The sequence below is a fragment of the Cebus imitator genome, unplaced genomic scaffold, assembly GCF_001604975.1.
Source record: "Cebus imitator isolate Cc_AM_T3 unplaced genomic scaffold, Cebus_imitator-1.0 Scaffold27, whole genome shotgun sequence".
Lineage (NCBI taxonomy): Eukaryota > Metazoa > Chordata > Mammalia > Primates > Cebidae > Cebus > Cebus imitator.
In genome coordinates this window covers 16,542,847-16,568,214 of record NW_016107342.1, presented here as the reverse complement: position 1 = coordinate 16,568,214, position 25,368 = coordinate 16,542,847, and the positions used below count along the sequence as shown (strand labels likewise).

The following is a 25,368-nucleotide window of genomic DNA, read 5'->3' as shown; positions in this document are numbered from 1 at the left end:
AATGTCACCTTTTAATATACTCTATTAATTGACCTTTTTTTTTGAGACAACATCTTGCCCTGTTGCCCAGGTTGGAGTGCAGTGGCACAATCTCAGCCCACTGAAACCTCCACCTTCCAGGCTCAAGCCATCCTCCCACCTTATAATTTACTTTTTCACTTTTATTTATTATCTACCTTATTCCAGTGAAATATATAAACTCCATCAAAGCAATCATTTTTGTTTTCTTTTTTTTCCCCCGTCTCCACTGTTGTATTTACAGTACCCAGTATAGTTCCTAGAACAAAATAGGTTTTTAAATAAATGTTTTTTGAGTGACTCAGTTAAGAAATAAAGAAGTTTAACTGGCTCTGTGGCCCTGATAGAACAGGTCACTTAAGCTTACACCCTGTGTATCCTCATTTGTAAAATGTGATTCATGATCCTTATTAAGGTTTCTTCCACACTCTGAAATTAAAGTGATGCTCACAGATCCATAGTTATGGAAGGAAGCCCAGTGAAGTTCTGGGGCACAGCCTGGCTGTTTGAAGACTGTTGTAAACCATGCTGTCGTGGCCATGAGAAAGGCACCCAGTGGTTCCTGCAATAAAGACTGAGTTTCAACACAACTTGGTGACAAGGAGAATCTGAGGTTACACTACCCTCTCTCAAATATCATATATACAATCTGTCTGATGGTTTCATCTTTATATCTTTTTTCTGCTTTGGGCAACCCAAGCAGTGTTCACTGACTGTACTCAGCATGATTTTGTAAAAGCTAGCCACACTACAGAGTTTAAAGGTATGAAATATCTAATTAAAATGACACTTCTGGTGGGAATAACTTTCAAAGAGTAGTAATATGACTAGACAATATTTAACAAAAAAAAAAAAAAAAGTCTGAGTCTAGGAGTCAAGGGAACTGAATCCTAAATCTGGTTCTGTCACTGTGTGACTTCAGAGAAGTCACTTAGCCTTTATGCCTCAGTTTTCTTTGTCAAATTGGGATTTGCCATCCTTCAGAGGATAATTGTAGGGATTGCATAAAATAACAGATATAAAAGTACTTTTAAAGTTTATAAATGCCCTACAATGTTTCATCCTTTTAAAGCAATATCAATGTGTTATGTTCTGAAAATGACAGAGAATTAAAAGTGATCTTTGCTCATAAAACTAGGAGATACAGTCCTTCCTATAGGTTCACAATTTACCTAACAGGATATGACATGATCACTAGGAGATACTCCACAGAAGAGGCTATTGACAGAGTGGAAAGTCAGGCATATGCAATTACAATGTTGAATCCAATCACTGTCATGAGCTCAGGGTAGATATTTATGGATCATCATGGGGACCAGGAGGAACCTGACATTCTGAGTGGGTGGTAGGAGACGATTTTCTCTGGAAAGGCAAAGTTGTCAAAGACAAAGTCACTTCCAACTTAAGAACTGGGTATTTTACAAGCTGTACAGTTCATCTACTTAACAGGCCCTAGCATTTGTTGCATACAGAAATTAATTGGTTGCCATGAGAGCATAGCAGATATTCTGAGTGCCACATTTGGTACCATCACAGCTGTAATCAGGACAGATTGTAATCAGAATACTTTTTTCTGGCTCCATAGATACTGGCAAAATCCATGTTTTCTTTTTTCAGGGCCTAGCTCAGAAATCAAGGCTGATCAAATAAAGCACACATTCCCTTTGGCACTAAATTTGACTCGGCAGCATCTGTACAGGGATCCTGGCAAGTAACAGAATCATTTTTCTAAGCCATGGCCAGTCTCTGGAAGCGAATCTAATCATAGTATGGTGTTCCAGAGGGGAAGTGAGAAATTTTCAGAGATGGGCAGAAGGAAAGATATAAGAATAATCATAACAAGATCCTTAGCAAGGAAAGCCGTACTGAATTAAACTTTAGATGATCTACAGCAGCTCTGCAGTGCCCAAATAAGTGCCTATAAAAATCTAAATACATGTGTTAATTAATGAAAGAATGAAACCTAGTCAGGTTTGGCTAAGTATCTATAATTGTATTTATTTGGTTGCAGAACCAGAACATTCAGCCTTTAGAATCACTGGGGATTGGCTCACCGCTATGTGGAAGCACAACTGTTATTTCCGAATGCCATCCACGTGGCTCAGCCACTGAGATGAAGCACCATTCAGAAGCAGCAAATGTGTGTTCAATGTTTCACCCAGTCTAATTTGGCCAAGATCACACAGATAGGTTCTACAAAGAAAGCATTATTGCCATTATCACTGAAATACAAACCTACTTTTGGAAGACATCTGCCTTATAAATATACCAACTGAAAAATAAGCAAAGTGAATTTAAGCTATGCAAGTATGAAGAGATTTTTTAACAGAAATGCCCTCTTCTTTCTCTGCCAAATCTTCTTTCTACATTTAAAGTTCTCAAAACCTTTTTGTTTCATATCCTTGATTCTGGTCCCATTAATGACTTTTGCTACACTTTAGTACTTATACAGAGAAACATCTCTTACGTGATACTGTCAGGGAATGCAATATCCAAGCTCTACAATATTCTGGCTACTGGAAAGATATGCTTTTCACATACCATAAAAAATTTCCAACAGGTTTCCAACAATAGTAACACATGATATTACATCATATTATATTAAATCATGTTATAATCATATATGGGTACTTCTGGTGAATGCAGTATAATCTCCTCCTGGTGACTCATAAAATACTGTAGGATTGTGGTTTGTCTCAGTTTTATTGATGCCCACAAAAGCAAAACAACTATGCAAAAGTGCTGGTGAGTGAAGCACTATATTTAATAGATTGCTGCTAAACACAAGAATATCTTTGTCCTGAAACCATCTAGTCTCTAGATAGTTTTCGGAAACCCTAGGCACTTGCTGTCAACAAAACAAGATCAGTCCTAGTTTCCCAGATCAAACAAGATAGTTATGTTTAGTGTATTTTAAATGTCTTCCTGTGATTATATTCATTTATGTTTCAAGTTATTTTTTTTCATAACAAGACTCCTTCTTTTGTTTTCATTTCAGATTGTCTCCAGGCTCCAAGATTTTATTTTTCCATAGCAATTTCTTCCCCTTGATGTCTACTTTAATGCTATGTACAATGAGTTCTTCAAAACCTAGCCACTAACTGGTACTTACTGGTTACGTTTTGTAAAACAAAAATGATGGGAGGCCATTGTTTTAGGACTGAGCTCCTGCACTAGTCCCTAACAAATTAGACCAAATCAAAATGGGGTCACCCATGCTAAATGGCACATAATCAGAATAAAGCTTTAAGGAATCAGACAGATCCCAAATGGACCAACTTTTCATGAAAACAGGAGAATCCAGTCTACCTGACTCAGAGTAACAAGGAAGTCCTCTCTGCTTGAACCTGCACAAAAAAGTACCTGATGTTACATTATCAGTTACTTTTTATTCTTTTATTTTAGGTGTGTCTCACTCTGTCACCCAAGCTGGGGTGCAGAGGTGCAATCATGGCTCATTGCAGCCTAGAAATACTAGGTTCAAGAGATCTTCTCCCATCACCCTCCCGAGTAGCTGGGACTAACTGCAGGCACAGACTACCATGCCCAGCTAATTTTTTATTTTATTTTTTGTAGAGATGAGGTCTTGCTTTGTTACCCAGGCTGCTCTCAAACTCTGGACATCAAGCAATTCTCCTGCCTCATCCTCCTAAGGTGCTAGATTTATAGGTATGAGCTGCTGGGCCTAGTCCCAACTCAGTTATTTTCTATTGCTCTTTTCCTTGTCCCCACTTTACAAAATCTACTGTTCTGCCATTGCCCAGTGGGAGCTTTTCTCTATTTTGAAGAATGGAAGCTGCTCCAATTCATGAGTCACAGATAAACGCCAATTCCACCTATAACTAAATCTGTTGTAATTTTGTATTTTGACAATTTTATATGGCAAAAATAGTCACTGTTAATTGAATAACCAAAATGTTCTTGTAAATAACTTAGATTTATGATTTCCTAGTATGTTCTGCAGAACTCTGGGATTCTCTAGATATGATTCACTGACTATTGTGCTAAGAAGAGGAGGCTAAATTCACGACTCTCTGTGTATCCCATATCCCTCAAGCTGAACAACTCCGTTCTTATCGTTTTATTTATTGAGACAGGGTCTCACTCTGTCATCCAGACAGAATGCTCCATCATGGCTCACTACACCCTCGACCTCCTGGGATCAAACAATCCTCCTGCCTTATCCTCCTGAGTAGCTGGAACTATAGGTGTATACCACCACACCCAGGTAATTTTTGTATTTTTTTAGAGGTAGGGTCTCCCTATGTTGCCCAGGCTAGTCTCAAACTGCTAATTTCAAGTACTCCTCCTGCCTCAGCCTCCCAAAGTGCTGGGATTATGGGCAAGAGCCAGTGTACCTGGTCCTTGTTTGTTTTATATAGTGGGCTTCTATACAAGACTGTGTGTAAATATGTTTTATAGCATAAAAATAGTTTGACAATAAGTAATTCTTTGTTGACCCAACTGCTAATTGACAGTAAATATTTCCCTTTGGTGACTCTACTTGCTTGTTGACAAAGCTACTATTGATTAGAGGCAGTGATATTGTCAAGTCCTTTTTTTTTTTTTTTTTGGTGTACAAATATTTTTAAATGCTTGCCAATGGTTCAATATTGAATAGAGCCTATGTACTCCTAATGATTATTGTCCAAATTAGCACTATGTAGAGCACTTAACTGACCTTCCACCCTATGATTTTAAAAGCTATGCAAAAATGCTTGTCCCTATTTTGAAGATATAGGTTATAATTATTGGAGAAGCACATTCACATGCAGTTTGACTCTTCTCCACATTGGAGTAATTACCCTGCATTGTAGCTGGACTCAGGAGATTTTGAATGTAGTAATGAATTGCTGCAAACCTTCCAAGAAATACATAACCATATGTCTCAGGAAATGGGTTGGAGGCTGCAGCTATAGATAAGAATGTGGGAAGGGAATGCTAGTACTTCTAAAGCCAACTGTGTAAGGTTATGAATTGAAATTCATTGCTAATGTGGATGAAGCTGGAATGTATTTTTCCCATGCTGTTTAGCATGGAATTTGTCATAGTAGCAGGAAATTGGATGCTAAACTTTTTAAGTTGCTTTCCAGTAATTAAAGAACAGAATGTCCAGATTCTTAGAATCTTCATACTAGAAGTTCAAATTTATATGTAGCTTATATTATCTGGATGGCTACAATTAGAAACTCTTAGAAGCTTAGGCCAGATTGTAAAAAGGCCAAAGCATGAGAATGAAACCACTGACAATTGAAATACAGAAGCTGAAAGTTGCCAACTGTAGAAGTTTCATATTCAAGAGATGTTTTCTTTTTCCTGAGGACACATTTTCTTTTTCCTGAGGAGATCTAAATCCAGACAAATAATCAAATGTAAATAAGAAAAATATAACTTAATCAAATCCATCTGTAGAAAGAATAGGATGTATTTATAGAAGCCCAGTAATTCAAACTGAGGCTAGCAAAGGTGGTATCAAAAATAAGTATTTATAAAAATTTACAGTATCCAAGAAGAAGAGAGACTATATCTAGGTCATTTGAGGTAAATTCTATCAATAAATAAGGGTGGCTCACCAAACTTACAGCCTGGTGAGACAATATTCTAGATCTCAAGCTTTCTTTCAGACTGGAGACAATCTTTCAGATCTCAAGAAAGAAAGAATAGATAAAATAGACATCTACAATCAGTTGACTTTAAGTAAAAGAGATACTCCTAGATCATCTGAGTAGGCTAATTTCAGTCAGTTGAAAAGCTTTAGAGCAGAATGAGGTTTCCTAGAAAAAGAAATTCTATCAGGTTCAGCTTGTGTCTGAGAGTTCCAGCCTGCCCTATAAATTTTGGACTTGTCTAACCAGCTCCCACAACTGCAGCCTGGGTGACAGAGTGAGACCCTCTCTCAAAGAAAAAAAAAAAATTCCTTACTATATATTGCCTATTGGTTCTGTTTTTCTGGTTGAACTCTAACTGAAATTATCCATTTGTTGCCTGACAAAGGCAAAGTCTTCATCAGAAACAAAGTAAATAAAGAAAGAGGCGGACTAGTGTCAAGCAAACAGAGGATAAAGAGGGATAAAGGTAATCCCCAATGATGGTAACTGACTAAAAATCCCTGGGACAACACTTGTGAACCGTACTCAACAGGATGTCTAACATCCACAAGGGAAACAGGAAGGGATACTTACAAGGTGAAGTTTACTCACACATGACAGATTAGTGGAAGTTAGTAGTTTGAGAGAAAGAAAAAAGGAAGATTTAAAAACAATATTGACAGTAATTTTTTTTTTTTTTTTTTTTTTGAGATGGAGTCTCACTCAGTTGCCTAGGCTGGAGTGCCGTGGCACAATCACTGCCACCTCCGCCTCCTAAGTACAAGCGATTCTCCTACTTCAACCCCCCAGTAGCTGGGATTATAGGTGCCTGCCACCATGCCCAGTTAATTGCTTTTGAATTTTTAGTCAAGACGGAGTTTTACCATGTTGGCCAAGCTAGTCTCAAACCCCTGACCTCAAATGATTTGCCCACCTCAGCCTCCCAAAGTGCTGGAATTACAGGCGTGAGCCACCACGTTTGGCCTACTGTCAGTAATTCTTAGTGACTAAGCCAAAAGTTGTCCAGCAGTTTATTGGTGGAACCACATAATTCTGCATGGAGTTCACTGTAAGCCCAGGAAGCAGGGACATCAATGAAAATGTTTTGGAGCCTTGCATGAGCCACAATTAAGCTTTTGCCTGAGATTACTATTAATATAAACTTCAAGTTGCAAAGAAGAATCTAATTTCCATTGCAAAAGCTAAGGTAAAGAAAGTCTGAGCAAGGAATGCTTTACCATGGTTTGTTGTATTAGAGAAAATGAAGCTTTCTGAATAGGATTTAAAAAATGATCAAGGAAATGTGCCAGGAAGGAAAAGGTTTCCAGGAGGCAAAGGGGAATTAAAACATGTGTTGATAGAAAAATGCATTTAGTTGATGGAAAAAAATTCAGAACTATTAAGCTTGAGCTACAGGGAATAAAGCTTTAGTACCAGAGTGACAACTTTGATATCTCTCAACTACCAGAATCTATAAAATAAAACCATGTTATTTAGATATCAGCCTCATGTTTTTTGCTCAACTTAGTCAAAGACTAAATTTAATGGAATTTTAGATATAAATTATATTGCTAGGGAAAGGAATGCCTTCTGAAGTTCTGGATAGTCCAGAAACCATCAAGTAATGAAATTAAGCAAGGAATTACAAGCACTGCATTCTATTTAGACCTCAGGTAAGTTTATGAAATTTCATTTAGGCGAGTCATAGATCCAGAAGTGCATGAACAAGTTATAGACAGTAATTATGGTTCTCAAGGATCAAACAAGCAGTGGCTTCAGGGCCTTCAAGATATTTCTTTCAAATCATGATCTGAGGTTTCTAAGGAAAGTTGGAGATACAATGCCCTATTCTTTAGTGTATTTCATCTTACAGTAACAAAAAACAAGTGCATTTATATGTGTATATAGGGATAAGCACCATAGTATTACAAATTAGACAGACTGAGGCATGAGGCATGGTGGTATCTTGTTGCTACAAATTGCTAAGGTACCAGCTGGTACCTTAGCAATTTGTAGCAACAAGAAAGGAGAAGCTGGGACTTTAAAGAACATAAGACGAGCCAATCTTAAACAGCTAGCTTCTGGGGGACTAGCCAGGAAATCCAATGCCCGAGAGTCAAAATATATGAAAAGCCTAAGGCTAAGTAACTAAGGGTCCCCATCAGTCAGGTAGGGAAAGCATCAGAAATCCATCTGATGTTGATTATAACTCTTGTCATAGCAAGCTTCTTGCCAGGAGCCAGGGTCCACAAGAGAGAGGATTGGTACAAGCCATATAGGAAGTTGGAATCACAGCCAAGGGAGTTGCAGCTTGAGGAATATCTCAAGCCCAGCAAGGAAAGTGTAGCAAATTGATGACCTGAATTAATACGGTGGGTAACAGGGGAGAAACAAAAACCCTGCAACAAAAAGTTCATATGCTCCAGAAGCTTGGCAGGGCCATGCCAATTACAAATCAGGAAGAAGAGTTCTACACTCTATCTATAGGTGGTGCTAAGAAAACTGCTTTTGTCACCTGACCTGGTTAGGCTCCATTAGGAAACTGGAATCACTGGGGGCAGCCTCAGAGGGGCATTTTTTACTTCAGCGAAGTGGACCTGAACAATACAAAAGTAAAGAAAATGAGATCATTAAGGACAAGTACATATCTGCCACTACATAAAAAGAAGCGACTCGAGTCCTATTTTAAAGCTATTATATATGTTAAGTCCAAGGAGCCCTTCAATCAGAGTTTTTAATGAATAGGGTTATGGGAGTTCTATGCTATACATTTCCAGGAACTGTGCTCCTGAGCAGGTAAGTGAAACTTCTACACATTTATTCAGGTAGATATTTGTTCAGCATGGTAACAGTAATTGTTATGTTTTGATCTCAGTAAAAGTTCATGAAGCCTACTGGACAGTCATGGAAGTGATGATCAAAGCAAGGATATAAATAATCTATACTCTTTACCATAGCATGTAAAAATAATCTTTTATGCCCACCTTTCATTAGCCTTTGAACAAACTTGGGAAATAAAAGCAAATGTCTGAAGAAGTCATCAGGAAAAGCAACTAGTCAAAAAGAAATTTTAAACAGATGCATCTTTAACAAACTGGCTAAAGGTGTTTTTGTTGTTTTGTTTTTTTTCCTGTTTCATTCCAACTGATCCCACAGTGATGATGGCAGGATGCTGAATGGCAGGATATCAATCAGCACTTTTCCAAAACTGAGTGGGCTGTCATTCTACTTTTGTTGGTAATAAAAGACTTAAAGTGGATGGAAGCACGCCTTGGCCTACCAAAACAGCTTTATTCAGCAGCCCAATCCAACTACTTTCCCCTTAATCCACAGATACAGCAAATCTGGCCCTGAAAAACTTGGAATACATCTTCATCTGTCCCTCTGTTACACTTGCAAGGGAAAAATTATGAAGTCATCCCTTATAAAGGCTGTCCTGATTCACAAAACATTCATTCAGTGGCTTTTCTTTATTTCATTTCTCAGAGTTCTACTATTTAACAGCAAAACTTAAAATTAAAATATCCTTTAGTAGTTGGGATACTTTGTTTTTTTTAAGAGGATAGATAACTTTTTCTATATTGTTAATGGTTTGGGGATAGTTAGGCACATCATTTCCGGATAAGTAGATCTCCTCCAAAGAGTCAAGTAATTTCTGCAACTTTTGATTTCTAATTTAACCCTAATATAACAGTCAATGCTTTTAGTGTTATAAGAGGTCTGAAAAGATTACCTTGCCCTATCCCCTATATTCTAACTAATACAAGATAAGTAGACACACGCCTTCATTTTATGAAGTTCAATGCTATTTTCAGGTTTCACAGCAAATAAGAGAGTAGAGAATCCAGGACATCTATACCTCTTGTGGAGAGCCTTGATCTAACACACCATGATGCTTCTCTTCTAGAACTGTGGCTGATTTAACCTATGTTATTATAAACCAGGCCATAGACATTAACTCAGTAATTTAGTTCTATGAAATTTCCAAGCTAGATGAAGATGATTAAAGAGTGTCTTTTCAAAAACAACTTTATTATTAAAATTTAAATAGGCCTTGTAGAGTAAGTTTAGGTAATAATACATGTTTTTCTTCTTAATAAAGCAGTAAATAATAATAGGAGTCATTGTTTATCATTTCTAGTTGTCTCATACCAATGTGTATAATTGCACAATTCTTCCATATCACAGTGAATATAATCAAAGAAACAAAAAAATGAAATCACTATACAGAAAGACATAGTAGCACATGCTACGGAAGTGTGATAAAAAATTTGCATGTGTTCCCTGTGCCCTTTGGTGGATGAGACTAGAAGACATGATAAAGAAGGATATAGGAAATCTAAAATGGGATATTTCCAAATTGGAATAATGGGCTTTACACTAAGCTACCCTTATTCCAGAGAAAGCCATCATTCTCCACCAAGCATAGCTAACCCAAAACCCTGCTTCTCTGAGGTAGCAGATTACCACTCGGTATACACTAAGAAGTGAGAAGTGGTGCTTCTACAGATAGTCTCAAGAAGATTGGGTGGCAACTCAAGCCAGACTTTGAGAAATCCTTATTTCCAATGGGGAAAAAAATGGGGATATAGAAAGTACAGTTTGTTATCAAAAATACATTGTTATAGGCTGGGCGTGGTGGCTCATACCTGCAATAGACTACTTTAGGAGGCCAAGGTGGGTGGATAACTTGAGGTCAGGAGTTTGAGACCAGCCTGGCCAGTATGGTGAAATACCATCTCTACTAAAAATACAAAACTTAGCCAGGCATGGTGGCATGTGCCTGTAGTCCTAGCTACTTGGGAGGCTGAGGCACAAGAATCACTGGCACCTAGGAAGCAGAGGTTGCAATGAGCCAAGATCACACCACTGCACTCCAGCCTGGGCATCACAGTGAGACTCTGTCTCAAACAAACAAACAAAATACATCTTGTTATAAAATGTTATTAAAGTTATTGAAGCATGTATTTTTATGACATGTTCATGAAACTAGAGATTTGATTCTTTATGTTAACAGTGTAGACAAAGACCTCCATCCGGTAAATTATCATTTCTAATTCCAAGTGCATGTGACCACGGATATTCTTATGTTATTTTAGAAGGAAATTTTTTGGTTTTTATATTTCTTGTAAAAATGCAGATATTTTAAAACAAGAGCTACAAATTGATTGTTCAAACACTGTGGTAACAATATTAAAAGGCAACATAAACTTTAATGACTGATGATACTTAGAAATATTTTTATTTTTCAAAATTTTATTTTTAAATTTTACACTTACAGGTAAGAATATTTCTGGAGTGCATGTCCAGACTGATTTATCACATAAATAGTGCCTATAGAGCTATTTTATACACTGGTTTGTTCCTAAAAGAAAGGGACATTACAAAGATACAAACTGTATGCATTTATGTTTAGGTGACTAGGTTAATTCAAATAAATATTGTATACAGTTGTATTTATCAGTATAGGTTAAGTTATATTTTGTTTAAAAAACATATCTTAGTAAATTCATAAAACTAATTTTGTACCTTGTTTACAGTAAGTCTGTTGTAGGACAAGATGACTTTTCAGGCTAACACCCTTCATCCAAACTCAAGAAATTGAAGCTGCATTTATCACCTTCCAGTGGGTTTCAGAGCATATCATTTTTTAGTTTTATCAAAATTGTTTTAAAGAATTATTTAAACGTGTATATGATGCTATCAGTTCTAATTTTACTCCAAGTCACAAGAATCTATTGAACTAATGTTAGGATAAATTTGTTTTCTATTTTTGTGTTTTAAGGAGGATGATGCCTATATATATTTGCATATTGAAATTGTTTCTAGAACAACAAATAAGTTCACATAAATGCTTACTAAAATTTTTTGTGTAATTTTTAAGCCACTTTATTGACATATGATTGACATATGAAAGGTCATAAATATTAAATGTACATAACATGATGGGTTTGGAAGTAAGCATACACCCATGAAACCATCACCATAATCTATGCCATTAATCTACACATCACCTCCAAAGTTTTCTCCTGCCCTTGTTATTGTGTGTGTGCATGTGTGTATGTATGTGATAATGTATGTGATAAGAATATGTAACAAAATGTCTGCCTTATACATTACAGTATTGTTAGCTATAGGCATTATACTGTACAGTAGATCTCAAGAATTTATTAATCTTTTATAATTGAAACTTTGTACGCTCTGATGAATACTTCCCTGACAATGCCTCCCCCAGCCCCTGGCAACCATCATTCCACTCTCTGCTTCTACAAATTTGACTGTTTTAGACTCATCATATAATTGAGACAATGCAGTATATGTCTTTCAATGTCTGCTTTATTTCACTTAGAATAATATCTTCTTGGTTCATCCATGCTGTTGAAAATGGCAGGATTTCTTTAAGGCTGAATAATATTTCATTGTATGTATATACCACATTTTCTTTATCTATTCATCCATCAATAGTTGCTTCCATTTCTTGGCTATTGTCATGAACCTGGAAATACAGCTATCTCTTCAAGATCCTAGCATTAATTCCTTTGGATAAATACTGAGAAGTAGGATTACTGGATCATATGTTGGGGTTTATAATTTTTGAGGAATCTCCTTATTGTTTTCCATAGCAGCTGCACTAATTTACATTCCCACCCCAACAGTATACACGTGCTCCCTTTTTTCCACATCCTGCCCAATACTTGTTAACTTTTTTTTATTATTAACAGTCTTCCTAATATGTATGAGGAAATCTCATTGTGGTTTTGATTTGCATTTCCATGATGATCAGTGATGCTGAGCACTTTTGATATAAGTGTTGGACATTTGCATGTCTTCCATAAAGAAATATCTATTGTGATCCTTTGCTCATTTTTAACCAGATTATTTGTTGTTGCACTTTTGGGGGTTTTTTTGGTATGGAGCTGTAAGAGTTCTTCATACATTTTGGATACTAATTCTTTATACAGATATGTGGCTTGCAAATATTTTCTCCTATTTTATATTTTGCAGGAAAGGTTTGTCTGTCACTTGATTTGTTTTCATTCATAGTATCTTCACAATATTTATACTTGCCACATTGCTAAGTGATATTTGAAAAGCATGTTTACATGGTATTCTTGCAATTGTAAAATCCTCCCAGAAAAACTGAATCTTTCATATTATTATGCCTTATTTTCCCCCTTTAAACCAGTTCTATAAGCATTTAAAACCGCTGACCTTGATAGGGATTTAAAGTGATACCATCTCACACCAGTCAGAATGGTGATTATTAAAAAGTCCAGAAACAATAGATGCTGGTGAGGCTGCAGAGAAAAAGGAACACTTTTACACTGTTAGTGGGAGTGTAAATTAGTTCAACAAATTAGTAAATTAATTCAATTGAAATTAGTTCAATTGTGGAAGACAGTGTTGCTTAACATATATGTTAAGCTTCTTGATTTCATTCCTAATAAGATAAATGAAAATGAAAATTACATTGAAATGTATGTTTAGTATAAGATTAGCAAAAAGAAGAGAGTTTAATAGAATATAAACTTGGAGAGTGTAAAAAGAAATACTCATACATTTCTGGGGTATACTTTCTGTGACGGAGAATTTGGAGATATGTATCGAAATCGCACATAAACTTATTCTTAAACCCAGAAGATTCTTCTCACTGTAATTTATCTTAGAGATAAACCTTTATTCTACATCCTTATAACAGATGCTGTTGGTGCTCTGCTCACGTTCATCAGATCTGCAGCCTTCTATCAATGACTCTCAGAAGTTGGTGTGTACTCACTTCAGCTCTCTCACTCTTAAATAATTGTGAGGAGTGTGTTTTTCTTCTTTCTCAGATTTCCTCATTTGAGCTTCCCATAAGGTTAAACTCCAGTTGCCCATGTAATACCTGGCTCAATATCGCACCATTGAATGACTGCTCTCTTTTCCCTGGATCACTTTCCTCTTCCTTTACTGGTTTTCCCAGAACTTCTAAATAAATTACTTACAATCAAGATTTGTTTCTGGAGAAATTCAACTAAGACAATCAAACTCAGCCTCTTCTCTGAATGTTCTTTCTACTTTTAGATTCCTAACAGGGATGCTACTGGCATTTGGATAGCATATGTCTATGTCATACAGCCCTGCCACTACCTTTCAGGATGTTTGGCTTGTCTCTTCTTTGGACACCAAATTCCACTAGTTTTTGTGACAACCAAAAACTTAATACATGCATTTCCATATTTACACGTGTCTTTCTCTCTCCCCCGGAAACACAGCTTTTCCTGTTGCCCTCGCAAGTAGTGCCAATATCTTCTCTCTGATGCTACATACCACTAGGGCACTGGTGGGCTCTTCACTGCTTCCAGATCTTCTCTTCCTCTTCCCGTAAAACTCCAGCTTTTAATATCATATCTTCCCACCATAATATTGCCGTGATTCACCGTGTGTCCCCTGACCACTCTGCCTTATTCCTTAAAGATTTACTTTAGCTGACTGACATTTTATCAAATGCTATTCTATAATAATTCTTGGTGATTGAAATATTCATGTGGATGATTCTTTCAACACCATGGCCTCTCAGTTCCTTGACTTTCTCTCTTCTCTTCTTCAATGATCTCTGTCTTTCATAAGAGAATCTCCAGAATTTCCTACCAAATACCTACCTATCTCTCTGCATCTGTGGCCACCCAATGCCTTCCTTCTGTTACTATAAATGAACACCCTGTGCCTATCCAGACCAACATGTCTTTTAGTGTTTTAATGCCATACTTTCCACCCCACTGAAGGACATAATTCTAGCAATTCATCTTGTTCTACTCACATTGCAAAATTTTCCTCTCCATAGCAGTCAAATATGCTGCAATTTTGCCCATCTGAAAATGATAATATGCTCAACTGGTTTTTATTCTACATCACTGGCTACTTTGTCACAACCTACTTTGCTAGTTTTGCCACATCTCTGATTCTAACTATTGGAGGGCCCCCAGGGCTAAGCCCATGAACTTCAGTCTATCTATGTTGCTTACATTGTGATTTTGTTAATTTCTGTAGCTTTCAGTGTCACATACAAACTGAAAACTCTAGAATTTATTTATCCAGCTTGATCTCACCTCTGAATTCCAGACTTATATATTCACTATCCTTTTTGATAGCTCTATTTGGTACCTGATAAAACAGTTCTAACTAGAAATTTTAAAAACCAAATTTATATCCTCCTATCCAAACCTGCTCACTCAATGATCTTCTACTTAGGAAATGGCATACTCATCATTCCATTTGCTCAGACCAAAGTTCTGGCATCATTTAATTTCTCTTTCTCTCACACTCCACATCTACTTTATCAGCAAATCTTTTTGGCTCTATATTAAAAGTATAAATAAAACTCAATCACCACATACACCTCCATTGCCCCCAACATTCTAGTCCAAACCATAAGCCTTTTTTAAATTTCAATAGCCTCCTGATTGGGTTCCCTATTTTCATTTTCCCCCCTGCAGTCTAATTTCACTACAGAAGTCAGAGTGATCCTTTTAAGTCTCAAGTCAGATCATGTTATTACTTTGACAAAAACCCTATATCTCATTTAGAATAAAGATGAATGTACATACAATGGCTCACAAGACCAGATAGAATCTAATCCCTTAGGCACCATTCCACTTCTCCTCTTACCCTCTGAATAAATAACTGGAGAAGGGAGACAGGTTCCACATAGAGTTCTGGAGGTAGAACTATTAAGACCTGCCAGTGGGTTCAATGTGGTAGGATTAGGGAAAGAGAGCAATCAAACACGGTAAACAACTCCATAGTTTTTGGCCTCAGCGTCTAAGTAAATGACTGTGTGTTAACTCTCATGGGAAAGATTAGGGGAAGAGTAGGTATGGGCCTACCTAATGTGTATTTGTAGCAGTGGTTATAGCAAGTAGATAAAAATTCTGTCATATACATGTTAGGTTTCTGGTGCCTAACGGATATTTAAGTGAAGACTACGAGTACATAGCTGACTATAAAGTCTGGTAAGAGAAAACTAGGCAAGTGTATTTCATTAAATCTGTAGAAGATGATGCTGTACTAAAAGGATGTAATGGTGAGAAATTTTGATGCTGCTGAAAGGTTGAGGAAAAATGGAGCAGAGGTTGACAATGAATTAGATACATTCCAGTCATTGGTGACCTTGTGAAACCATATTAGCAGAAAGGTAGATGGGTTAGAGACAGAATGGGAGGAGTGAAATGGAAGAGAGTTTATACAACTAATATGGTAGTAGAAAGATAACTGATTTTATCTATTTTTAACCATCTTTATTGTGATATAATTAACATACCATAAATTTACTCATGTAAATTATACAATTCAGTGGTATTCGGTGTCTTCAAAAGATTGTACAACCATCACCACTATCTAATTCCAGAACATTTTCAATACTTCCCAAAGAAACCTCACATTTATTAGCAGTCATTTTCCAATCTCCCAATCCCTGCCAACCACTATCTTCTTTCTGTCTCTATGAATTTGTCTATTCTGGACACTTCATGCAAGTGAAATCATACAACACATGGCCCTTTGTGTCTTGTTTGTATCTTCGCATGTTTGCAAGATTTATCCATGTTGTAGTGTGTGTCTATGCTTTATTCCTTTCTATGGCTAAATATATTCAATTATTTTACGGATATACCATATTTTGTTTATCTGTTCATCAGATGATAGACATTTGGGTTGTTTCCACCTTTTGGCTATTAAAAATTAGGCTGCTATAAGCATTCATTTATGAGTTTTTGTATGAAAATATTTTCATTTCTCTTGGGTATATCCTAGAAGTAGAATTGCTATGTCATATAGTAACTATATGTTTAGCAATCTGAGGAACTGCCAGACTTTCCTAGAGTGGCTGCACCATTTTATATTCCCACCAGAAATTCCAACCAGATTTGCGTCTTTTAAAAATATATTCCATCTCTACTTAGCTTTTTGAACATTTGGAATATAGTCACAATAATTGTTTTAGTATCTGTCTCTGCTAATTATATCATCTGTGCCATTTTGGGTCCATTTTGATTGATTGGTTGCTCTCCCCATTCTGAGTGATGTTTTTCTGTTTCTTTGTATGACTGGTAATCTTTGATTACATGCATACTTTGTGAATTTTACTTTGTTGGGTGCTGGATACTCTTAAATTCTCATAAATTTGAACTTTGTTTTGAGAATGATGAAGTTATTTGGAAATAGTTTGATCTTTTCAAATCTTGCTTTTATGATTCGTGTGGCAGGTTGAGAGCAGTTCTCAGGCTAGGGCTAATTATTTCCCACCACTGAGGCAAGACCTTCTTGAGTACTTTATCCAATACCTATGAATTATGAGTTTTTCCAATCTGGCGGTTATGGGAACAGATACTATTTCTGGCCCTCCTAGCCCTATATATTTTATGGGAACAGGTTCTCTCTGTTTCCTCCAGATGGTCCTTTTCTAGGCCTCATGTAGTTTCTTCATAGTCATGATCAAAGCTTGGCTGGGCACAATGGCAATTACATGCCTGGAATCCCAGCAGTTTGGGAGGCTGAGGCGGGAAGATCACCTGAGATTGGGAGTTCAAGACCAGCCTGACCAACATGAAGAAACCCCATCTTGACTAAAAATACAAAATTAGCTGAGCATGGTGGCACATGCCTGTAATCACAGCTACTTGAGAGGCTGAGACAGGAGAATCGCTTCAACACAGGAGGCGGAAGTTCTGGTGAGCCGAGTGCGCCATTGCACTCCAGCCTGGGCAAGAAGAGTGAAACTCCATCTCCAAAAACAAAGCAAAACAAAACTCTTCTGAATATTTGACAGAGATCATTCTGCAGACCCCAACTTCACTCTGTGCATCTTTCTCTCCTCTTTGTCACTCTCTCCTAAGAAATCTCACTGCCTTAATCTTCGGGGACTCTCAGCAATGTTGCCTCAATTCAGAATCATAACTGGGCTCTACCTCTGTTCCCCTACCATGCCATGGTCTGAAAATTTTCTTAAGTGAATAAGCTTGGGCAATCGTAAGTCTCATCTTTTTTATTTCCTGTCTTTCAAGAATCACCATCCTCCATTGCTTGCTATCTAGTGTCATGAAAACCATTGTTTCATATATTTTGTCAGTTTTGTTGTTTAACTGTTACAGGTAGGGGGGTAAATCTAGTCCTGTTACTCCATATTGACCATATATTTTTTCTAAATCAGAGATAGCAGGAAGGACTCTGAAATGGGCCATCGTCAATGCCTTTTCTTCCTTATTTATGATGAGAATGAGGGCTTTGACTAAAATCATGTATATGTACATTTACATAGTTGTTTCTCAGATCTTACAAAAACAGATGGGGCAAGCATTGATACCTCAAATAGATTTCTTTTTTGGAAACAAAATATTCCACTGGGGAATAGTCATTTATAGTATGGGATGCTAGCCCAAGCTTTGTCTTGGCAGTTTACAGATCCAAATGTCTGCACAGAGGCTTGATAGATGTGAAGTGTAGGCCAGATGTAATATGTGATGAACTGAGAACCTGACAGTAAACTGTAGAGGCAGGCCTGGTCCAAGTCCTTCATATTCAAAAGCATGATATCAAATAAAAGTGCCCTAACTTTCTGACCGAACTTAATCCCACTATCGGCATTCAAAAATCTGACCTGCTTCAGTTATAAGATAGTTTTTATTTATTTTTCACCAAACATAGTAAGCAGCACTGAATAAGATTGTTATTAAAATATCTTGTACAAAAATATCTTTAAAAGAAGAATACATATTATTAATTTTTGTATAGTGATATTATTATTAATGCCCATAAGTCCTTCAAAGGAAGCTCATTATCCCCAAAAAGAGGATTAACTGGAAGAATGCAAAATCATAGATGAGGAAATAAGTGTAATTTTCCTAAAGCAGTAAGTATTTTACCAATCTCAGAATATGTGTCCACAAAGCTTAGCAATATAGTCATGTCAAGGACAGTAGTTACATCTCTTTTATCTTCCCAGCAAAAAGTAACTCTTTTACTACAGCCAGTTTCACCTGTTTTGCAACTTGCTTTGGTCAATATTTTCTTAAGCTGGGAAGAAAGCTAACTACACAGTGGAGATGGAAAACTGGTCTGAGAAACCTATTGATATAAGCTAGAAGAGACATGTTTGTAGAGCGGGAATCAATATTTTAAATACAATCATTTCTAGACTCTAAATAGTTATGCTTTGGTTTCCAGTTTTCTAGAAATTCAGTGATAGCTAAGAATAACATATTAGGAATTGAAATAATGTGAATGATTCTACAGATTATGACTTAGCTGTGATGCTCATAAAATTCTAAGTCCTGCAGCTACTCAGGGTAGTCCACATCAGTACAGACCCTGTATATCTGAGTCATGTTATGAGTGATATATATGTTCCTACTAATATTCAATCTGAGTTACCTTGACTTTTAAAGAACATCAAAGGATTTCAACATACAATAGTCAGATATAAAGTGTTAGTGTGGTTTTTTAATACCTAATAAAAATAACAATGGGGTTGATTATATGAAGAAGAAAGGCCATCTTGGCTAGGTAGTCCAACCACAATACTTAACAGGAAGATTAGCTTCTCCAACATAAATACTTAGTAACACACACTGCTGCTGTGACAATAACCACTGACTTTCACTAGTTTATGGATCTTTAAGGTTATATTTCATGACTGAAATGCATTTTTAAAAGTCTTTTCCCAAATCATCTATGAAAAGTCAGACTTCTTTTAATTATTGTTTAACAACTTAAAAATAAGAAACATTTTTCCAAGTAGGTTTTGTTAGATCAATGGTTTTCAGTTTGGGGTGCTTTTGTCTCTTTTTTTTCCTCCCACAGGACAATTGGCAATGTTGAGAGATGTTTTGATTGTTATAACTAGAGAGGTGGTACTGGTAAGGATGCCACTAAACATCTTACAATGCACAAGACAGCTCTCAACAATAAAGAATTATCCAACCTCAAATGTCAATAGAACTGAGATTGAGAAATCATGTGTTAGATGAAGACTCTGTGATGTTGTTAAGCTTCTGTATAAATTCTAGCTGAGAAATACCTTTGTGGTAACTTTTAAAATTACAATTGTTTCAAGAAAAACAACTAATTTAGGCTTATTTACTATTTCAAAATAATAACTTATTTGCTTAGCATTTTATCTTAAAAAAAAAAAAAAAAAAAAAAACTTTTTTTAAATAGACACATGGCTTCCTTATGTTGCCCAGGCTGGTCTTGAACTCCTGGGCTCAAGTGATCCTCCTGCTTTGGGCTCCCATAGTGCTGGGATTACAGGCATGAACCACCATACCTGGCCTTTTCTTTTTCTTTTCTTTTAGCCTTTTATCTTTTGCACAACCTTTCATAAGTTTCCTCTCATTTTCTCCTGTTAGCTCTGTCATGAAGTTATCTTTTTTCCTATTCTGCTATCGAGGGCACTATTGTGCAGGAAGAAGCTATGATATTCAAACAAGCCACACTGATTCACACTCTGAATGAAAAACCCAGTACTCTTTTGCTATCCTATCCTACAAATGTGATATTCTTGTTAAAGACAGTATATCAAAATAAATTTAAAAATAAACAAAAAAAAATCATTGTGTACCTCTGTGGATGTGACCCCCAGAAGACAGGTGTCATAAGCTCTAAGAACGGAGAAAGCAGGGGAGACACGGGTCGGGTATGAGAGGTGAGGAGCAAGTATAGGGAGTAAGAGGCGGAGAAAACAATGTCATTAGTAAAGCCATCTGGAGAAGTACAGACAGATTCCTAAATTCAATGTGGCTGCCTTCCTGTGAAAATCATTCCTTCTCCTGTAAGCAGGGTAAGACCCTTATGAAAACACAAAATGGATAAATCTGCTGAATTCAACTAGAAAAACAGAAATCACACTTATTTCTTCAAAGAATGTGATGCAAGGAATCTGTTGCACAGGTGATGGAAAAACTGAGAAGAGTCCAGGGGAAATTCTTCCCTGCAGAAGCAAACACAGGAAACAATTACACTTTTAAGTGGCAGGAGGAGGTGGTATTGTCAGATCTCAGGGTTGTTGTCATGGTAGGACTGTCCAGCAAGAGATGGAGCCTCTAGGGAGACAGCTGCTGCAGAAGATGGTGCCTAAGGCAGAAAGAGATGGGGAGATACACTGGTTTCTCCCACCCTCCAGTCACCTGGCAGTGCTTCCTGTTAGCCTAGCCCAGTAGGAAGCCAGCTGACACAGGGGTCTGGGAAACAGCCTGCAAAAGTCAGCTGAGATAAAGAGCAGAGAAGGGCAGGGGAGGAGTATCTTCCAAGACTAGCAGGCTAGTAATCACATGTCCGGAGGAAGAATGCCAATGGAGGAACACAATGGATTGGTTCGAGGTATTAAGTAAATATTCCAGGACTTTAATCATGTTTTCTTTCAAAATAAGATGTTTTAAGTCTATCCTGGACCAAACAAATTACTAAAATAAAAATCAAACTAAGAAGAAAAAGAGAGTTTGACAAATGAAGCATGGTAATTTTTTGTATAAACATCCAGTCGTTTAGGGTTAAGTGATTACAACAGAGATAACTTTTTAAAAATGAGATAAAAAAGAAAACAACTCTAATAGGTAGGATTTTTGTCACAACTGTTTTGCACACAGTAGGCTCCACAGTCAAAATAGCGATAAATTTTTGCTGAGCTTTTGACAACATGAAAATAAAGCCATTCATCACCTTTCCTCTCAAAATTGCAGACTGTAGCAGAATATCATTTTTAAAAGGCTAGTCAAATTTCCTAAGGAAAAAAATGAGAAACGAGACTAAAGAGACAAAAATATATACTTGCAGACTCTCCCTCTTAACTGCATCACTGTGTACACAAAATATGTGTATACAAAATTCAATTTTAAGAAATATATTGAAATCGTAAAATCACTAGTATAGAGACCTCAGAAATCCTGGAACATAAAAGCCAAACTATTAATGGCTGTTTCAACTGAGTAACAGTTAACATTTAGAAGAGATGTAATCTGGGGTAATTGCTGAGAATATTTTGGCTTTCCTGTACAGGCTCTTAATCTGCATAAATGAATGATCAGAAAAGCTGCAGAGAAGTGTAGCAGGGATGCTATATGTAACTGAGTCATAAAAGGCTCCTTTAGAGAAGGAGACAAAGCACAGGGAACTGTGAGTAGGCACCTTAAGTAGGAAAATTTGAAGTGTGATTTCTGGTAGCTATCCTGCCTGGGACACAAGTGACCTTGCTGATCAGTCCCAGCAGGCAGGCCAAGACTGATGCACCCAATATGCAGTCCCAAACCAAGCCCTTGAAGGGGCTGGGGCTCCAGGGAGCCAGATGAAGCTGCAGCCTTAAGAGAGTCCAGTCATCATTTCTACAGGGTCAAGCAAACAAATGCTATAGTCCAAAGGGGCAGTCGCCTGGCGGCAGGGTTCTCAGAGATGGAACAAGAGCTTGAAAGGGAATCTAGGGGCTGGTAAAATTCTTGCAATCCAGGCAGGCCAGCTGGCTTTGGGAATAAGGGGAGTGTTTGTCTGAGAGCTGCTGGCAGAAGGTAAGCAGTAGCCAAGACAGGGATCAGGCAAAGAAGCCCATTAGGATAAAGAAAGTGAACAAGACAGATATTTAAGTGATGATGGGGGTAAGAGGCCTGAACTGCGTCATAGAGTTGTGTGTGTTTGCTTCCCTTCCAGAGGCATGTTTCTAATCCTTTAAGTCTCAAGTTCTCACTATAGGTGCAGTGCCCAGAGCTCATAAGCATTTCCAAGTCCTATCAAATCATTTGAGAGCTGGACAAGAAAATGTCCTGGCTCTAAAATAAAAAGCAAACTGTAAAATGAAATTAATAAATATTTCAAGAGGAAAATTATACAAATTCGTTTAATTCTTTTCATAACAAAACACTGTGCTTTTCCTGTGGGATAGGGCTACATTTTCCAGTGTTTGATAGGATGTGGGATGAGGCCTCTAAAAGATAATCAAGGGTTTATGTAACCCTTGAACTGGCCCTTTTGCTTGGCATAGTTCAGGCAGGGAAGATCCAGTGTGTTAAGACTTTCAGCAAGGTTGGGCAGGCAGAGTGGAAGGCAAAAGCCCAAGTCACCATAGCCAGAAATGTAGGGGAGGGGAGGAGAAGAGACTGGAGGGAAGGCTGTCTGCGACAGTTGCAGAGGTTGGCTTGACTAAGTGCTGAGAGATGCAGGCACAGAGCCCCTGGAGATGGTGCAGACTGGTTTCTAATTTTGGAAGTGGTCATACCAGGGTTTCCAATTCAGCAGGCAAGCTAGCAGTGAAAGACTGAAATGTAGGAGAACCATCTGGAGGCTGGTGGCCATTCAGTGTTGTGTAGGGGGATAAATACAGAATTGACAAAAGCAAGACAGCAGGGCTTAGTTTCTAAAGTGTGGAGGCAACAGGGAAGTGAGGACAGAACAGGAGAATCTGGTTCTTCTGACGCACCAGAGCAGTGGAAAATCAGTGAGTCAAGGAACACTGAGGCCCAGAGGTTCCAAGCCTCCTGGGTTTACCTAGTATCTGATTGGCCACAAGGCAATTTCAGGAACACCACAGAAGGTCAACCAATGAGACTGGACTTCTAGATTGCTTGTCTGGGAGCAGAGCCTAATTCTATTCTACATGGATCCTCCCTGGGAGGAGGAGCACCTGAGTCTAAGTGGACCAGGTTGTGATTCAATCTAAGATTAATCTGGAGACAGGACCCCTTTGTGTGTCCAGAGAAATAGGCATGGAATTGCCGTTTCTTGAGTCAGGTTCCAAGGTGAGTGGGGTGAAGTGGCTCCAATTTAGGAGAAGGACACAAAGACAGGAAAACACCCAGTGTGTACTGCAGGGACAGATGTTTAAACAAACTCCTCTAGCCAGGTACTGCCCTGATAGGGAGGAGGGTGTGTCTTTCTGAGGCGACCACAGACCCTGACCTGGAGACATTGTGATGACTGAGCAGAGATAAAAGAGGAGGAGACTGAACAGTTGTACCTCTAGAGCCAATTAGGGCTGGTGCAGAGGCTGGTGACCTCTGGCTGAAGAACAGAGTGGAGAGCTTTAGACTTTCCCTGGGTCTGTATCCAGGGTCCAGGGCCAACCAAAACTTCTCTGGTTACCTGAGAGCAGAAAAGGAGCAGGGCAAGTGCACCAGCAGGAGAGAGCTTAGCCAGCCGAGCTGAGGCGAGAGGTCATTAGGGACTAGATCATGGTAGCAGTGACCACCTGGATTCTGGCAGAGTAAATGAATTCCAGCAACAGTAAGTGACTTTGGATAAGAGCCCTCAGCTGATACCTGGAGGGATGCTGTAGGGGCTTTGGATAATCTTGTAGAAGAGATCATTTTTATTGTTTTTCTTTTATTACACTATGAATAGAGGACCTGCAGTTAGGGTGGTCAAGACTTTTCCCGGATGATATATTCCCCAGCAGAAGTACTGCTATTTATAATGCATGAGGCACTTAACGATACAGAATCTATGGATTACTAGCATTTCAAGAGCGTCAACCACGTTTTAAACCTAGTTAAAATGAATAGATGTAGCAGTATACCAACTATTCAAATTATTCTTCACATTTTTCACAAGAAAAACAGCAAAAATTATCTCTCCTATAGTAGACCTGGCAGATTATCCAAAGAACCAAAGCAGTACATATATGAATGTGTATTTAATTTGAAACAAAGAAGCATTCTGAAATATTTGACATAATGTGACTAGGGACATAAAGGTAAGGGTGTCAGCTGGGCACTGTGGCTCACGCCTATAATCTTAGCATTTTGGGAGGCCAAGTCAGAAAGATCACTTGAAGCCAGGAGTTCCAGACCAGCCTAGGCAACATGGTGAAACCCTGTCTCTACAAAAAATAAAATGGAAAAAAAAAAAAAAAATAGCTAGACTTGATAGTCAGGAGGCTGAGATGGGAGGATCGCTTGGGCCCAGGAGGTTAAGACTGCACTGAGCTGTGATTGCATCACTGTCCTCCAGCCTGGGTAATAGAGCAAAACACTGTCTCAGAAAAAAATAAAATAAAGAGAAAGGAAGGGTGTCAATGAAAGAATCAAAGGACTTAAAAATGGTCCTGTTCTCAGAACTCAGGGTAGGCCCTATTCTGAGTTTCCCGAGAATTCTCTGGGAATGATTTTTGAATGATAAGTTCATAAAATGTAAAGGTTCTTTTCTGTCATAGGCATCACTAGACAAGGGTTATTGGTGTAATTGTTTAAGCTCTGAAGTATTTTGTATCCTTAAGAAGCCAGTATCACATGACATAAAAGTATTACAAAACTAGGAATTCACAATCAAGGTGAAAAGCCAGAGGCAGAAAAAGAAATGGAGATGTGGGAAGAGAGAATGAAATTACATGTACAATAATTTATAAGTTATTAATATTAAACAAGGGTTTTGGTGTTTCCTTACAGATAAAAGGCCTAATATTTATTACAGTGAAAAATAATTGGCAAATGAGCTGTCTTTTCTTTCCACAATGATTCCAGAAGCTAAATGTCATTTTAATTGTATAAGTGTTAGCTTATGGAAGTTAGGACTGAGTTTGGTTTCCTCGAAGAAAATTTAGGAAAGGAGGGGATAATGATTAGAAAAACATGTGTGATGCCAGGCATGGTGGTACACATCTGTAGTCGCAGCTACTCAGGAGGCTGAAACAGGTAGATCACTTAAGTCCAGGAGTCTGAAGCTGTAGTGAGCCATCATCATGCCTGTGAATAACCACTGTGCTCCAGCCTGAGCAACAAAGGGAGACCCTGTCTGTTAAGAAAAAAAA

General features: G+C 37.7%; 1 long non-coding RNA gene across 1 annotated transcript in view; it reads right to left on the bottom strand.

The window, feature by feature from the left end:
* Positions 1 to 219: 219 nt before the first annotated feature.
* The window catches only part of LOC119470300, a 26,762-nt gene continuing 1,613 nt past the window's right edge, over positions 220 to 25,368 (bottom strand). The window contains exons 2-3 of the long non-coding RNA XR_005199181.1: positions 8,127 to 8,203; positions 220 to 2,211 (exon numbers count right to left, since the gene is read on the bottom strand). This is a non-coding gene — a long non-coding RNA (uncharacterized LOC119470300). The remainder of the gene's footprint in view (positions 2,212 to 8,126; positions 8,204 to 25,368) is intronic.